The sequence below is a fragment of the Belonocnema kinseyi genome, chromosome 8 (genome assembly GCF_010883055.1).
Source record: "Belonocnema kinseyi isolate 2016_QV_RU_SX_M_011 chromosome 8, B_treatae_v1, whole genome shotgun sequence".
NCBI classification, from domain to species: Eukaryota; Metazoa; Arthropoda; class Insecta; order Hymenoptera; family Cynipidae; genus Belonocnema; species Belonocnema kinseyi.
The window spans coordinates 86,843,767-86,862,841 of record NC_046664.1 but is presented as its reverse complement, the minus strand read 5'-3'; positions in this window follow the sequence as shown (position 1 = coordinate 86,862,841).

The window sequence follows — 19,075 nt, the reverse complement described above, 5'->3', positions numbered from 1 at the left end:
AAATAGCACGAGAATTCTGGATCAATCTGAAAAATCTCTATCCCATCCACACACTACTCCTTTCCCCTGCCGAGTGAGTCCCGCCTACCCCGAAAGGGAAATGGCTTAATGGTGTAATAATAATAATTATGAGAGAGAAATTCTCAAGTATCAAGTACTGAATTTGAAGGTCTAAATCATCTTTACATTGTTCAAGGTGTTTCCCCCACTTTTAGAACGTTTTTGATCACGAGAGGTAGGTATGCATGACTTAGGGTAGTTTTTTGGGGAATGTATTATATGTCATTGCACAGCAAAAAAGAGAAAAAAATATCAACTAACAGTATTTTCTAAGTTGTATTATTTGTTATGCTTTTCTCATACATACATCCATGCATACATACATACATGCATACATACAAAAAAAATCCGCTGCATACGTTCACGTGTAAGGATAGTTTTTTCAGGAAATTAAAATGAGGGGGAATTTGCAAGTGTCATTTAATTAATTTGGTGTTTTGAATAATTTTTACATTGTTCGAGGTGGTTATACAACGTTTATAACGTTTTTGATCACGAGGGGTTGGTGTATACGTCTTAGGGGTAGTTTTTGGAGAACGTATTATATATCATCGAAAAGCAAAAAAAAAAAATATCGACTAACAGTGTTTTGTAAGTGGTATTATTTTTTATGCTTTTTCATACATACATATCTTCCGCTGTATACTTTCACGTGGGAGGGTGTATTTTTTGCGAAAATTAAAATGAGAGGGACATTTTTAAGTCTCAAATAAATAATTTGGAGCTCTAAATCATGCTTACATTGTTGAAGGTGGTTTTCCCACTTTTAAAAGGTTTTTGATCATGAGGGGTAAGTGCGTAAGACTTAGGGGTAGTTTTTTGGGAAAAGTCATATATGTCATCGGGGAGCAAAAAAAGCAAAGAAATCTCCACTAATCGTTCATCTCATTACAATTATTTTTTAGTGAGTTTTCATAGTTGGAGGCGCTTTGTGGACGTCTTGCTAGCGCTGCCACCATTTTCTCGGAAGTTTAAAGAGAAAAAAATTTTGTAGTTAAAATTAGAAAAAGAATATGGCGTATTCCATTTTTCAATTTTCCTTGGTGGCGCCGCTAAGCGGGCGGACCTTATAGCATCTACGTTTAAATCTTGGCTGAAATTCAAGAATGTTTTTGCATTATACTTTAATATTATCATCAATAAATGATATCGTTGAAAATTTAGTTGCGCAAAGCCATCACTCTTAATAAGCCTATTGACAAGTGTTTTAAAGTCGACATGTCAATTTATTAACTATATGAAGGCGGATAATGATTAAAAATCGCACTCGCCGAACCGCGGTGACACTTGATCTGCTTACACAAAAACACAGCGTACACTTAATTGCGTTGGTTCAAGCGCAAACCATATAATCAAGGGTAATAAACGACTTCGAGGCAGGTATATATTTAATTGTAACAAAATAGCACCTGCGAACGGTGAAGGAAATAACGTCTATCATTATCGACGGAAATTAAATTTTTGTTCAATTTTTAATATGACTTTTCAACTGATATTACATCTAATAACTCAAATTAAACTTAAATTTCTTCTTAATGTCATACATAACAGGTCCTGCTCATAATTTACTTTAATTAATATAATATTTTGTGTAAGGAAGAAGAAGTTTTTACCAAGAACAGTGGGGCAATTTAGATCTCGGTGAAAGTAGTATTTATTCTTGTTGACATATAAAAAAGTAGTAGTAAAGAAAGCAACCAATTATTTTTTAAAGTGTGTAATTTGTTTTGAGACACGATGTAAATGAAATTAAATGTATAACCTTATCGATCTTTTCAGATCTAATTAGCCTCGTCAGACAAAATGCAAGGCAGCGTAATGACGCGTACTTTCTGACAGTTTAATTAATTATTATCAGGTGAAACCAAACGAGGCCGCATGTAGAATTTCTCTACATGATATGGGATAATGGTAAATGTTTAAGGAGAGAGACGAATTGCATAAACGTAAGCAATTTCTCAAGTTACAAATTTTCAATTAAAAAGCGGATTATAACTTTTCATCCAGTCTAATATGGCTTTCAATGGACTTGCTAAGAACACATTTCATCGTGCTTAATTTAAGAATAACTCAATTTAATAAGGAGAATGCAATATGAATCACTCATATTACCCAACCAATCTTCACTCTGAAAAGGTTCTTTTTGATCGTTTTTAGAAAATAATCGTTTTACCCTTCATCATTTAGGAGTTTATAGAGTACTGTTTACGTTTGATAAGTACTGTAATGATTATAAAAAAAAAAGAAAAAAACATTCTGGAACAAGTCATGTAATAACAATTACTCAAAATTTTATTTTAGAAAACTGTGGTAAGAGCGATTCAAATGGACTCAAGTGCTTCTTATTGACTTTTTCTGCCTGACTTTTTCCTGAGAATTTACCTATACAGTAAGTCAATCATACAAAATTAAGTATAGAGTCTGTGACAAATCTCCCAAGCGTCAAAGCTTCCGCAAATGAGCGTTGAATAACCTGAAAAAACTCCCATCAATCCGAGCGCAATATAAAAAAGTTGCCGTTCAAAAATGGAAAGAAACACAATTTAAGAAAAGATACCATCCCCACCCTACGACAGTTTGCACAACTCGCGCTCTGATTGGTGGGAGCTTTTTCAAGATATTCATCACTCATTTTCGGGAGCTTTGACGCTTTGTAGATTTGTCACGGATCCTAAGTATAACTTGTTTTCTGCCACAACTGAATTATTTTCTAATTAAATGTTAAAATTATGACAGAAGTGACACATTCATTAATTGCAATATACATTATTTACTATTAACTTAACAAACTATTTGATTTAAAAATTCTCGAGTAACTTTTAATTTTTGTCAATAGAAGGTCTTTGATTCACACTCAAAAACCACCCCCTAATTAAAGAAATGAAGAAACAGAATATTATTAATTTGTTTACCCTTTTTTGCCGGATCAGTACTAATTAATGTGCTACATATTTTTAACAACTTTTAAAATAATTTTTAATTGTATGAACAATCATGAGGCGTATAAATGTATGTTGAAAGCTTAAAATACCATGTTTACCTTTTTCTCCAGATTACATAAAGATAAATTAGAAAAATTAAAATATATAATTACGAAGGGAACCTCATTAATTAATAGTCCTACTTATTAATATGCTACATATTTTTATCAACATTTAAAATAAGTTTTAATTATTTAAAAAATTATGTGGCTTATAAATTTATGTTAAAAGATTAAAATACCATAAAAACATCAACATAATTTTCAACAATATTTAATTGATTATCAAATGAAAGAGCTGATAAATGATGGAATTTGATATATAATACTAGTTAATTAAAAAATGTAGGATGCCAATCTATTTTCTAAAGTAACTTTTGAATTTTTTAAGAAAATAATAGTTATTCTTAGTTGCATCAGAGTACTTTACATATCACTTGTATTTTAATAACACAGTCTTACAAAAAAGAAAATCTATAATTTCATGAACCCCCATATTTAATTTATTATGTTAGAAATCGATTTATTTATAGATTTACACTATTTTTCGATTCTCCAGCGACTTCGGCTTATAACATGCAATTTAAGACATTAAAATTGCTTAAAAAATTACAGAAATATTTTTTTTAATACATTAGTTCTTTATATTAGTTCTAAAATGTATTTGATTAAGAAAATCTCATCATTATACAATTATTGACTCACATGCAATTGTTAAAACAATTTGGAAAATGTTACAAAACAGGTACTAAATTCAATATATCGCCGAACTCTTATTAATCTAATTAGGTAGTTTTTGGGGTTGATTTTTCAAATTAAAGATGATTAAATTGCGAAAAGGTCGGTCGAAGGCAGATTTAAAAAAAAATTATTTATTTATGTTAAAAATTACAGAAAGACAATGCTCTCAAAGACTTTGCTCTGTTTATTAATATTTTCTCAAAAATATATAGAATTAGTACATGTGCACTCCATGAAAGAAAATTTTTATTAAGTGTTAAGGTACCTAATTTCTTGAATGGTTATAAACAAATTAATAGATAAAACTTATAAATACTACGTTTCATATTTTGATAAGCAATCGGGAAAAGTGTTTCCAGATGTGACCAATCATTTTTCTGTGACCAGTCACTATTTTAACCATTATTTGTATGGTTTTTTCATGGTTTTACCTTGAAAAGCAAATTTGCGGGAATTTTTACTATGATGTTCGTAATCAGCGCATCAAAATACATAGACACACGCAGTTTCAGGGATTTTGGAGGTGGATCCTAATCGAAAGTTCATCCATTTCTTGTCTTACGATATTATTCTTGAGATAGACAGAAACGATTCCGCAGAAAAGAAACATTTTTGTTAAAAATACCATATAAGTGAATTTACTTATAACGATTGTTTATAACGATGATATTTTTGGTTATATTAGAATATTTTTGATAGTAATATTATTTTTTAAGGATTGAAAAAGTGACTCCACAAATAGAAAAAATTTCTTTTTTTAAAAATGTAAAATTACGTAATTTGTGTTTTAAAAATGTTTTATAATAATATCAGTTATTATTGAATTTTATTGAATTTATTGAATTATTATTGAAAAGTTATTATTGAATCTTATACAAAGATATATTCCTTGAGATTCAATGAAATGATTCTGTAGAAAAGAAAAAGTTTCTATGTTCAAAAATCTTATATAAGTGCATTTTTTAAAACCATTATTTATAACAAAGACAATTATTCTTGTTTATTTGTCGGTCGTGATAAATTATCACCTCTACGAAAACAAACGATGAAATCAGTATAAATAATGCATTCAGACACAGAAAATGCAGAAAATGTCAATTTTATCCATTAATTTTTTATAAGAGTTAATGAAATAAGAAGTTTAATCTATGATAAAAAAAGTTTTTCGCGATGACTCAGATTTTTTCGGTCTATGTATTTAAGCCCCTCTTTGGGTATAAACGTTAAAAGTTTACCTATTCGTAGCCCGCATCATGGCGTGCATTCCAGGGCCATAAATTCAGCATTCTACAGTTGGTGCGAATTGTCTTACGTCTAAACTATAATTCAGACTTCTGCAGCATAATGACCATTTCAATTGCCACGAATTATGGGTTATAATTAACCAGTGATTACATAAATTATAAGAAACTTTTCGAAGCACAACTAAATTAAATTAAATTAAATTAAATTAAAATTAAATTCAATTAAATTAGAAAGATAACTGAATAAGCACTTTCATTTCCAGAAAATGATTTGCACTATCTTGTGTAAGAGCATAATACGTAAATCACCTTATATAGATATTGAAATTAAATTTTTTTATTAAAAACTTCTTTCCGTAACGCTTATATCGATCATTTTAGTTTTTCTAATTTGATGATATAGGCGAGATAATATTAACCTGATCAATTTTTTCAAGTCTAAATCGTGCTAATTTGTAAATGCGTACGAAAAACTGAAAGTACTACTGTCGAGTAACGAGTGATTCAGTGACAGTGCGAAAGCAATGCAAGATTAAGTAGATAGTCTATAGATAAACAACCTACTCATTAGTTTGTTGCCAGACAACTCGCCGAGGCGTGTACCGATCTGATATGGAATCGAGATAAGCACACGTATACGCCTCTGAACACTCGTTCGCTGGTGTTAGCCTTTGTGCATTTTGCACAATCCCATAATCTACAAAGTCGTATTTGTATTGTATTTACAACTTCGCAGACCTTTTCTATGCTCCGCTCTCACTAAGTTACTTTAAGTGACTGCTTATCATAATCGATAAATTGCATTGTCAGTAAGATAATATCTCCATCTCTAAAATTAAAACTTCTCTAAGCTATAACAGTCAACAGTTTATTTACTATAACAAGCCGTCGACATAATTACATGATATGCACATTGTGCATATTAAGTTATGTTTACCTTGTTTAGAGCAAAAAGTATTCAAAACTAGAATATTTTTAATGCTTTAATTCAAATGTCGAGTAATGTTCAATTTTTAATATGAATTGTTCGAAATGAGAGAAATTCTGAAGAGAGCATTAATATTTGGAAATAAAATAGCACAATTATAAAATGTTAATGCATGAGCACATAAATTAAAATGTGGAAAAATTAAGCATTAAATGCCGATATCATTACAAATCGGACAAGCCGTGCATGAAAAGTACAATTATAATCGACTTTATACTATTTTATCGGATTTTTTTAGTCAAACAACATTTCTTGTATAAATTTTTTTTTATATCTTGCCTGGATATTGTGAGAATAGAAATTGTTATTCTACATTAGGAGAAATAAAATTTTTTCTCCTTGAGCCACAGGCACAAGGTAATCTTTTATGGGATTTATTCACTATTTATTAGAGCCAACTTAAAAAAAAAATTGAGAGAAAAAGCGTTTGTCTTTTCGAGAAAAAAAAGTTTAAATTTTTAGATCTTTCCGTCGGGTTTTAAACGAAAACAAAAAGATATATCAGAATCACAATAAAATGATTAAATCCCTATATTGGTTTAGATACTACAACACTTAAAATAAAAATTCGAAAAAAAGGCGACCCAATTAGGGCGATGTTTGGGTCAACAGCGTTGCACTTTTTGTTTGTAGATTTGTGTAGTAGACGTTGACAGCTTTCCAAAATATCGTAGAAAAACCTTTCTATTATGGACAACGAAAGTTATAGGCATAGTGGAAAAAAATGTACAGAATGCGATTTCAGCCATAATTTTCGACCAATTTTTAAGTTTTTTTTTTTTTAATTTAAGCCCGATACATTTTCGATTGATTTCTTTCATATATTTTAGAAAAAAATGGTTTTGTTTGTTTAAATGTACACTTGAAAGAAAATTTTCATTTTAAATACGGATGTAATAATAACGCGTAAGCTACATAAAATAAGTAACATGAATGTGCAATCGATAAGAAAAGATATAAAAACCATGAATCAATATAGTTGATCATGAAAAAAGAATTTGTTATTAGCAATTGCACCGTCATAAACGATAGTAAGAGATTTAATATTTAATATTCAAAACTTCAAAAAATATAATTAAGAAACTTAAGAAGATTTTCTAAGTTTCAGGTACTTTTTTCAGCAATGCTTCATTTGGCTTGCTACTGATAAGTATAATACATTGTCATCTCCAGACAATGTTAAGGCTACAAACAAATTGCATAAAATTTTTTTAACATTTTCAACTATTTAAAGCATCTAGCACTTTTTTTTAACGAACTAGTGTGGCTTTCCGTGATAATTTAGTGAAGTACATTATATCCTTATCAAAAATGTGGTTGCTTTGTGGATTTTTGTTTTATTGATTGCTCATTATTATATCACTCATTTTGTATATCTTACACATTATTATTGCAACCTCATTCTAAACAAAAACATTTTCTTCAAACTTTGTTTTTAAATAAGCAAAAAAAAACTTTTTCTAACATATTAGAAGAAGAATCTCTTCAGAATTATTTATTTCTAATTGTAGAAAAAAATTTGTAATCGGTTGAAAATTCTAGCCGGAATCGTCTTCAAACATTTTTTCGTAATCTTGGCTCAAAAATGGTTCTGGTTGGCACTTCTTGTTTTCGATCATATGCATTACCAACTTTAGAAGATCAGATACAAATAAATTTTTAAATAAATGTTATAATTTTATCCTAGAAAAATATATCGTTCAAAATATTGTGAAAAACAACATATTGTGTCCGGAATGGAATGTGTGATTTGAGTATATAGTTTGCACAGCATGTCCAATTGAAAAGAATTCTCCGTAAACAATAAGCAACTTTCAAATAAAACACTAAATCGTCGTTTTTAACAACATTGATAATATTTAACTATGGAGTACAAAATAAAAAATTCAACGGTCATGAGAAACGGGTATTTACAAATATATACATTGAAAAATATGCAATTGAGAATTTGTAAAAATGGCACAATTTTCAATTTGTAAGTCTTGCATAATTTGCAATTTTAGAACAGATATTATTTTAAAATTAAATCAAATGAAAAATGAAATCTTCTGAATTGTACAATTTCAATTTTCAAAAACTTTTTTTAAACTCTACGATTTAAAATTAAACAACTTTCAGTTCATAATATTAAAAATTAAAAATTCTGAATAAATGTCTGCTACATACACACCTTTTGTTTGAATAATTATTTGCATTTCTATTCATATTGTGGTGTCTTTGGTTATAAATTGTTCTGAATTGCTCTAAAATTGAAATACTCAACAAAATTAGTAAGCATTTTTCCATAACTTTATTATCCAGAAACTTTTAGCCTTTACTTCACCTGTAATAATTATAGAATGCAATGCACGAGCCACTTTTAATTTGCGCCATAAATTATTTGCAGACAGGCAGGGAATTAACAGTTCAATTGTAAACTCATAGTGTCAAAATTGCCGCGTAAAGCAATTCATTAACAAGCCCTTAGAGCTTAGAGCATACAAAATCAATCTTTTTAAAAAAAATCTATTTGCTGCTGGAAGATTTTAATATTAATCAAGATCAGGATAACATCGTATCTGCATAAAGAAAACGGCAAATTCATTGGTCGATTCGTGAATTGAAAGAAGTATCGATGTCGATAGCGATAGCAACGTCAAGTTGTTACTGGTCAGACTAGCTGGCAGTGAATATCTAATAATACTGGAGTGTCAGCTGTCATTCCGTAAGAGGTATAACAACGTGAAACAGGGAGTCTCCCATCCACGAGGTAATAAAATACATTTGCGGTGCGACTAACCTGACACCCAATATGGCTTCCAGGTTTAACGATGGATGGAACAGAATGCATATTGCATACCTGCCTGAATAGTGAACAGTGAACACGGATACACACGCCTATACCCGGAACATTGAATTACGATTCCCTTAACCCTATGCACATTCGAAGCGACAAGTACAGAATGATGAGTCGATATAAATTATTGATCAAGGAAGCAATTAGTCTGTCCACAAACACGTCGTGTTTTGTTTAACAAAAGATGACAAGAGCAGGAACAAAAGACTTCCAAAAAGCCTGTTTTTAGACTTTAAGTTAGATTTTGACCAATTTTTAACTTTGATGGACCGAAGTTCACCATGGGAATTGTACAACCCGAAAAATGCCCTTCTTGGACGTACTAGTTCACAAAACATCTGATGAAACATTAGGGCATACAGTTTACAGAAAACCCCACGCATACGAACTGACACACACATGCCTCCTCCCACTTCCACCCATCTCAAACACAATCGGTCATCAATTCCCTTGTATTAAGAGCTGTCTCCATAACAGATAAAGGTAACTTACATAAGGAATTACAAAACGTTAAACAAATCCTGATACAGGTATAAGAAAATTTACTGGAAAAGAAACAAGTCAATACAACCTAATAAAGGGAGACAGAGAGAGAAAGAGAGACAAAGGACCATCATTCTATCCTAGATCCAAGGTGTCAGAGAGCCAATGGAAAGAATTCTCAACAATCACAATGCCCAGACCATATTTATACCACCTGCGAAAATAGGACAACTTCTAAGCAACCCTAAAAACAAAAAGGCACCTTCAGTGATCCGGGAGTATATAAAATCCATTGCTCTTGTGGAAAAGTCTGCATTGGAGAAACAGGGAGAGTATGCCAGCATATAAAGGAAAATGAGAGTAAAGTCAGCCAAAAAAATGTCCTGCAATTAGCACTATCTACGCATCATATCAAAACAGCTCATAACATTTCATTTATTTGACGTAAGGTTTGACCAACCAATCACAGACACCGTAGAAACTATATAAGAACACCATAACCTGAAGAAGTTAGCTCTGAAAAAGTAAACTGCAATGTACTTTAAACATCGGCAAGATTAATCGTTTTGCAAGAGATTGAAACCAGAAACACCTCCTTTTATCATATTGAATCATCGTAAAAGCATTAAATCTAGTACATTTTGAACATTATGGATTTTTTTCAAGAATACTACACAAACTATATAACTATATAAACAAATGCACTGCGAAATGTAAGTGCCTCTATTGACATGAAAAAATCGTTTTTCTATTAAGTTGTCTTCAAATTACATATATTCGATCCTATATTATTTGTTCGTGATATAAAAAGGTTATATATATATATGAATGCACATTGGGCATACTATTTACAGGCAAAAAGAGATGTTTGTTTTTTTCAAATATATTTTCAAATTATATTAACAGTAATACAGTTATAAAGTTTGTTTAACAGAATATCGTCCCTTTACTTGATGAAAAAATTATATAAATAAATGGATTGTGAGCACATTTATAAACATAAGTAAATGAAGGGACACACTTCACACGGGCATAAGTGCCAAAATGCAAATTTTACAGAACTAAAAACTGTCTAACCTTTACGCAAATAATTTTAAACAAAAAAATGAAAAAACGTTTCGACCTACTGTTAGGCTTTATCGAACAATGAAACGAACATCCTGAAAGAAGCATCCTTCCCCGAGAAAATCTTTGTTAAAAGAGCAGCGTGTTCCCATAAACTCTGATTTTTATACATGAAAAGTTGCGTATTTGTTTTATTTGTAATTTGAAGGAAAAAAAACAAGAAATTACATTTGAACTATTAGTTAGCTCTATTAAATAGCGAACAGAGCGCTTTGAAAAAGGTAGCTTTGTGCGAGAAAGCCCTGGTCGTAGATTGGGGCGTACTAGAAATCTTCAGTTTTGACACATAAAAAGTTGCGTCACTATTTAATTGTTTAATTTGAGAGGAAAGCAAGAAAGTTCTATTGAGGTATTGATTGGCTGTATGGAATAACAAAAAGAACGCTTTTAAAAAGGTAACCATGTGCGAGTAAACCCTGGTCGAAGGTCGGGGGGCACTAGAAATCTTCACTTTTGACACATAAAAAGTTGGGTAACTGTTTACTTGTTTACTTTAAAAGAAAAACAAGAAATTACTTTCGAGTTATTGGTCAGCTCTATTGAATAGAAAAAAAGAGCGCTTTGAAAAAGGTAACCATGTGTGAGAAAGCCCTGGTCGTAGATCGGGGCGCATTAGAAAGCTTGCATTTTGACACATAAGAAGTAACTTTGCAGCAACTATTCATTTACAAAAATTTATCATTTTTGACGCACAAACTTCAAAAAAGGAGAATCGACAGGTGTGCTGAAAATCAATGACGCCGCGGTGACACCTCATTAAAAAACTCCAAATTAATAATCGTGTTTTTTGAAACATTTTTAAACAATCGTACCTTCCCTAATGAAGTAATTTTTTAGTTTCTCTTTTCAAACTGATGATCGCACCTCAAAATTTTTTGAGACGTGTAAAACAGGGAGGCCAAGCTGAGTCCGGTGATTGTTCAGCTGGGCTTTTCTAGGGTAAGCCGCCTTTTTGTATGAGGCCTTTAGAAGATCATTCAATGAAAAAGTAAAAGCTGGGAAATGTACGCACGGGCAAATAAGAACAATTGTCTTCATAACATTTTTTTTCTATAATTGTCTTATCCGTAAATTTTAGAAGTTCATTCAAAAGAATTGTGTTTTAAACAAATCTTCAGAGACCATGTTTCTTAGAAATTTCATTTTGGGCATAGTTTTCGCCTATTTTAAGCCTAAAATTAAAAAAAAAAACTGTTAGATAATTCAGTGACAAAGAAATGTAAATGCTTAATATCGAGTGACTTTAGGAACACTAATAGCTTAGAAATGGCTTATAAAAATGATTTTTAATATAACTTCTTTCCCAAAAATTTAATTTTTGTATAATATCTTCACTGTAAAAAATTCCGGGCATTTTTCCTATCATTTTGTAGGGAAAATTTCAGAATTTTGTAGGGAAAACATTTTTTCCGAAAAAAAGGTAATTTTCCCTAATTTTCGGAAAAATTTCGGAATGAACAGGGAATATTCCCGAAAAATCAAGAATAATAAGGAAAGTTTGAGAAATTTACAAAACCCTAAGAAAATAGGAAATTTTTCTTATTCTTTTGGGAAATTTCCGTATAGTTTCATGGAGAATATTTCTCAATAATGTTATACTTTTATTCTGAAAATTATTTTTCATGAAGAGTTAGGTATTATTTTGGTATAATTTTACCCAGTAAGTCATATAATAGTAGACAATTATGATCATTTATAACTAATGTTATTGCATTTCATTTTTAATATTTATGTTCAGAAATTATTTTAAGCGTTGACCTAAAAGAACCTTTTCACAAGGTAGATAGAAGTAAACTTTGGGAAGTCCTGAAAGAGTATGGAGTAAATGGATGGATCCTACAAGCTATAAAAACAATATATACAGGTAGCAAAGCGAGTGTAAGAGTGAATGGGAAAGTAAGTAACTGTTTCGATATTATTCAAGGAGTTAGACAAGGATGCGTTATGTCTTCATGGTTATTTATATTATTTATGGACAAATGTTTAAGAATGGCTCTCTTCGACGAAGAGGGTGTGGATCTCGAAACAGTAAGGGTACGTGGGTTAGCGTTCGAAGATGATAAGATTGTTATGGCAGAGTCTATCGAAGACCTACAAAGAATGTTGAATGAACTAGATGCAAGCATGAAGAGCATGGGCCTCAAAATTAACGCAAATAAAACAAAAACTATGGTGTTCGAAGGAAAGAGTGAGAAAATACTACGCAATATTTTATTAAATGATGAGAGAATTGAACAAGTTGATAAGTTCGTATACCTTGGTAGCTTATTTACTAGAGACGGGAAGATAGATGAGGAAGTAGATAGACGAATAAATGAAGGTAAGAAGGTTATTGGTAGAGCAGGTCCCCTTATCAGAAGTAAAATTATATCAAATAAAGCTAAAATGGCAATACGTAATTCTATATTTGTACCGACTGTACTATACGGTAGCGAGAATTGGACTTATCAAGAAAAAGATAAAAGTAAAATTAACGCAATTGACATGAGATTCATGAGGATAATATGCGGGAAAACCCTGATGGACAAAGTAAGTAACGAGATAATTCTAAAAGAATGTGGTTCAGAAGAGACGCTAGTAGACACATGGGAAAGAAATCGGTTAAGATGGTTCAGACATGTTGAGAGAATGCCAAATGAACGACTAACGAAACAAGTGTATCAAGGTAAAGTAAATGGCAGTGTGCCTAGAGGTAGACCGCGGAAAGAATGGTTAGAATGCGTGAATGAGACCCTAGTTAGAAGAAACATAAGAAGTCACAGAAACACGAGAGCCTGCATGAAAAAATGCATAGACATAAAAGAAGCTAGAGAAGTATGCCAGGACAGGAAAGTATGGCGGCAAATAGTTAATAAAAAGAGTGCCAGTAGAGTGAATGACGCCTGAAACAAAGACCTTGGTTACTAATGGACCCAAATGGGGATCATTGCATAACGACTTCATGAGGTTCTTCGCTTGGGGTGATTGCTAGAGAGATTGATCAGCAACCTGGGTCGGAGCAGTGTTGCGGAACGAACGTGTTATTTACTTAAATAGCACAAGAATTCTGGATCAATCTGAAAAATCTCTATTCCTTCCACACACTACTCCTTTCCCCTACCGAGTGAGTCACGCCTACCCCGAAAGGGAAATGGCTTAATGGTGTAATAAGTAGCCAAGGTCTTTGTTTCAGACATCATTCACTCTACTGACACTGTTTTTATTAACTATTTGCCGCTATACTTTCCTGTCCTAGCATACTTCTCTAGCTTCTTTTATGTCCATGAATTTTTTCATGCAGGCTCTCGTGTTTCTGTGACTTCTTATGTCTCTTCTAACTAGAGTCTCATTCACATATTCTAACCATTCTTTCCGCGGTCTTCCTCTGGGCACGCTGCCATTTACTTTACATTGATACACTTGTTTCATTAGTCGTTCATTTGGCATTCTCACAACATGTCCGAACCATCTTAACCGATTTCTTTCCCATGTGTCTACTAGCGTCTCTTCTGCAGCACATTCTTTTAGAATTATCTCGTTACTTACTTTGTCCATCAGAGTTTTCCCGCATATTATCTGCATGAATCTCATGTCAATTGCATTAATTTTACTCTTATCTTTTTCTTGATAAGTCCATGTCTCGCTACCGTATAGTACAGTCGGTACAAATATAGAATTATGTATTGCCATTTTAGCTGTTTTTGATATATTTTTACTTCTGATAAGGGGACCTGCTCTAACAATAACCTTCTTACCTTCATTTATTCGTCTATCTAATTCCTCATATATCTTCCCGTCCCTAGTAAATAAGCTACCAAGGTATACGAACTTATCAACTTGTTCAATTCTTTCATCATTTAATGAAATATTCATAGTGTTTTCTCACTCTTTCCTTCGAACACCATAGTTTTTGTTTTATTTGCGTTAATTTTGAGGCCCATGCTCTTCATGCTTGCATCTAGTTTATTCAACATTCTTTGTAGGTCTTCGATAGACTCTGCCATAACAACCTTATCATCTGCGACCGCTAACCCACGTACCCTTACTGTTTCGAGATCTCTTCGTCGGAGAGAGCCATTCTTAAACACTTGTCCATAAATAATATAAATAACCATGAAGACATAATGCATCCTTGTCTAATTCCTTGATTAATATCGAAACAGTCACTCATTTTCTCATTCACTCTTACACTCGCTTTGCTACCTGTATATATTGTTTTTATAGCTTGTAGGATCCATTAATTGACTCCATACTTTTTCAGAACTTCACAAAGTTTACTTCTATCTACCTTGTCAAAAGCTTTTTCTAGGTCAATAAATGCACACAAAACTTTCTTTCCTACTCTCAAACTTTTTTCTGTTATTTGCCTTAAGCTAAATATTTGATCCGTACATGACCTTCCCGGCATAAGCCCACTTTGGACTTCCCAAATCTTTGCTTCTGTTATTTTCATTACCCTACGGATAAGTATTTTTGAATATATTTTATGCACGCGCCACCGTGTTTAAGTATTTCGGCGTTAATACCGTCTACCCCGGCAGCCTTACCGTTTTTCAAGTTCTTAATTATATCCCGAACCTCAGTGACACAGACTTTTTCAATTGAGTTTTCCATCGCATCGTGTTCAATATCGCAGTTGTGGTGTCCTATAGGTTCATCTCCGAATTGTCTCCTAAAATAGTCTCTGAAAGCCTCTAGTATTTCGTCTGCATCATATACCATTTCCCCCCTACTATTTCTCAAGTTGACAATTTCTGTACTTTTGTTTCCTTTCATTTTTTTATAAAGTAGTTTCCTGCTTCCTTCAAATTCGTTTTGTATTTTTATCTCTTCTTCTGCTCTAATTGTATCTTTACTTTCTTTAACTAATCGTTTAAGTATCCTGTTTTCGCATCTATAATCATTTCTACGTCTATTTCTTTCCTCATTGCTAAGACCTGCGATGTTCAAAGTTCAAAGTTCTCTTGTAAGCTTCTCTTTTTGCTTTTTGGGCAGCCTGAATTTCATCATTCCACCACGCATCACCAGAAATTCTTCCTACAACTGCGGTACCACACACTTCGATCGTACATCTAACAAGGATATCCCGTAACATTGTCCAGGCGCCCTCTATATCTTTGTTTTTTATACGGTCCTCCCATGTTGCCCTATCTATGCTTTCGATTATCTTATTTTGGAAATCTATTCGCACATCTTGTTTTTTGTAGGTTCTAAATTTTGATTCGCGTTCGTTTTGCTTTCTTGGTTCTCTTTTTTCTCCATCCCCGACCTAAGTTAATTTTTGAGATCAGAAGGTAATGATCAGTATTGCATTCAGGAGCCCTCATGACTCTTGTATCTTTGACTAACTCCCTTAGTCTTTCATCCCCAACAACAAAGTCAATTATACTGCGACTATTTCCTTCAGACCGGGTGTACATGTGGATCATTTTATGCCTAAACCAAGTATTTGTAATAAACAGACCCCTTTCTAAGCATAGACCAACTAATTTATCTCCGTTATAGTTTGTTCTTGGATCCCCAAAATCACCTAATACTCTTTCTGTATCCTGATTTGGGATGCCCACCCAACCGTTCATGTCTCCTAGTAGAATTATTCTTTCCCCATGTTCGCAAATGACTAAAATTTTTCTAGGATACTGATAGACGATTGTAACTGAAATCTGTATCCTTCAGGTCAGTTACCTTCGACCCTTTTGACAGAACAGTTCTCCGTTTTTAAGTGAGTTTTGAGAGAAGTGTTTTGAGGGAGCCTTGAGTTTTGTAGTTTCTAGCGTCCCTCGGTAAAAGCACAAAGATAAAACCTGCACAAAAATTTTAAAGTAAGTCTATTATTTAATTTTTTTTTAATAAATTTTTTATGTCTATTTTCGGAAAGTTTCCATTTTCCAGCTCGTTCAAGGAACATTTAAAATACTGCATTTTCTTTACATTCCCATTGGAAAAACGCAGCTGAAGCGACCGAAATTATTTTCTCAGCTTCATGAGAAGGCACGGTGATACGGACATTGTCTTCACCAATTATTTTTTAGCTTAAGTCCGCAGGCCCGCTACTTAATATATTTTGTTTTAAAGTGTTAGGTTTGCATTTTAGAATTACCTTAGCACCGAAAAAATTCAAGATTGACCAATTATACTTCAAACAATATTTTTGTTGCATGGTGCTTTTAAAAATCAAAAAGAAAAAAAATATGAGAAAACTTAAGAAACTACGCCTCTCGTAAAGCTCATGCAAAAAATAGTTGAATTTCAAATATTTGCCTAAATATTTATCTGAACCAATTACTTAATTAATTTATTTTCTTTAATGTAAATACACTTGACTAAAATATGATAATGTGAGAAAAGAATCTATATTAATTTCAAAAAACACACGGCCAAAAATTTCGAAACTTCCGAAATTTTCCCTACAAAAAGTTAGGTTTATTTCCATAAAATTTGGGAAACTTCTGAAATTTTCCCAACAAAATGTTAGGGAAAATTTCCTTAAATTGAGAAAAATTCCCTAAACTTCCGAAATTTTCCCTACAAAATGTTAGGGGAAATTCCATAAAATTGGAGAAAATTCCTAAAACTTCCGAAATTTTCAGTACAAAATGTTAGGGAAAATTCCAGAAACTTCCGAAATTTTCCCTAAAAAATGTTGAGGAAAATTTCCTAAAATTGGGAAAAGTGTGCGAAATTTTCCCGACAAAATGTTAGGGAAAATTCCCAAAAATTTGGAAAAATTCCCGAAAGTTTTTTCACAGTGAATTTTTCTCTGTACATGCTACACAAAAATAGACAAATCGTGAATTAAAATAGTCTAAATTATCAACAAAACTAAAAAAAAATTTTCCTGATTCTAATTTTGCCGCAGTTAGAGCCGTACAAAGTTGACACATTTTTATTGTACTCTATTTTGATACTAAGTTTCTTGTAAATGAATCGTTTTCTGTGCACTTGAGGTTTAAAAGTAGGTAGAATATTTTTTTTCAGTTGTTTAGGAATGTTCTACTTTTTTTTAATTAGGAACTGAAGTTGTAAGTTTTGGAAATTTGAGTACAAACCGGGTACTGTTAAAACCCCTAATAATAATTACGTTCTGTACAGGCATACTATTGGCAAGCAGTATAAAGCCAGTGCTAGTGCTGATCCGTGGCAGGCCTGTGGTACCAAGCCGGTATAATGTGAACGGTACTTGAGCAGTACTTGGTCAGTACTGAGTCATAAATGTGCTAGCACAGAATAGATTTATCATTATGGGTTTTAGAAATGGAAGGCCAGTAACATAAATAGTTTGGCATGCTATCGCGCCTGTAGTAAATTTTCTCCTTGCTTGAAAAAATACTATAAACCAGGGATTTATTGCTATTAGCGAAATTGTTCATTAAAAGTAAAAAATCACCAAAGAACATACGAGTTCTTTAATTAGGCTAAAGTAGCCACCTGTGATACTTATCATCAAGACAGAAATATTTTATAGTATACTTTGTTGACTGTGAACCAATTAAGTATCCTTTTAAAGAATGAGGCTGGAAGATCGATCAAAATTCCAACTCTGGCGCGCAGTATTTTTTATCTCTTACTTTTTATCTCACTTTTAAATCCTTTCATGTCGGAGATCTGTAGTGCCACCATAGCTCTGACATTCCGAAAACGATTCTCTTTTCTTTTTTGTCCCAATCACTCTCCGTGATCACATACATTGAAAATTTACTGCTACCATTTATTACACACTGCCAATTTTTCATTGCAAATATTTTATTAAAACTCTCATCCTATTATTCTCAACAATCGTAATCTACTTATGTCCTACAAACTTAAAGCGAACAGCAAGCAAACCCTATACCACAAACAAAAACGATTGGTTGAGGAATACAAAATTTAAGGGAGTTAATCAAGTTAATCAATATTTATTAATAATAAGGCAATTTCTCCTGTGTAGGAATCCAATCAGGGATTCGGACGGATAGCCTCGGTTTATGAAAGGCGCTAGACAGGGAATCTGACCGGGGTCCGGGTAAAACATCATGGTGAACTGGTCGAATCCCGGCTTCATAACCGGCTGGGATTTAATTGGGTAATCCGGCCACAAAACGGTTACAAATATTTCTTCACACGAGAAATTGGTAATCTATTTTCTCTTTTAAGGAGGAAGGTAAATGTTTTAGCGTAAAAATAACACTCTTTTCGCGGTGTTCACTGTATCTCGGTCGGAAATTATCGGAAACAATTTAAATTTAGTCGAAGTATCATCAAATCCTCCCCCCAACGTTCTCTGATTTTTTTTGTATTTAAAAATGTTTGGTGGTCATCTTAAGTGTAATCTGCTATTTTCCACGAAAAATTCCACCATTTTGGGGATGGAAAACACCCTTAATGGAATCGGTAGTGTAGTTTTGAAATGGCAGTGAACACGGACTTTGAAAATTTAGTTTTGAGAAAAACGCGTTTAATGTTTTAGAAGCCCGAATCTGTCAGTACTGTAGTGCTAAAGACAATCTGAAAATAAAATTGGAGTAGAATTTAAATTACTGATTATAAAATCTCCTAGCAATTGTTACATTCTGAAAACGGACCTCGATTTTATTTCTGAACTTCGAAGAAATAACGCGACGTGAGGGCAACGTGCATTCTCGTTCAAAGTGTAAAACTGA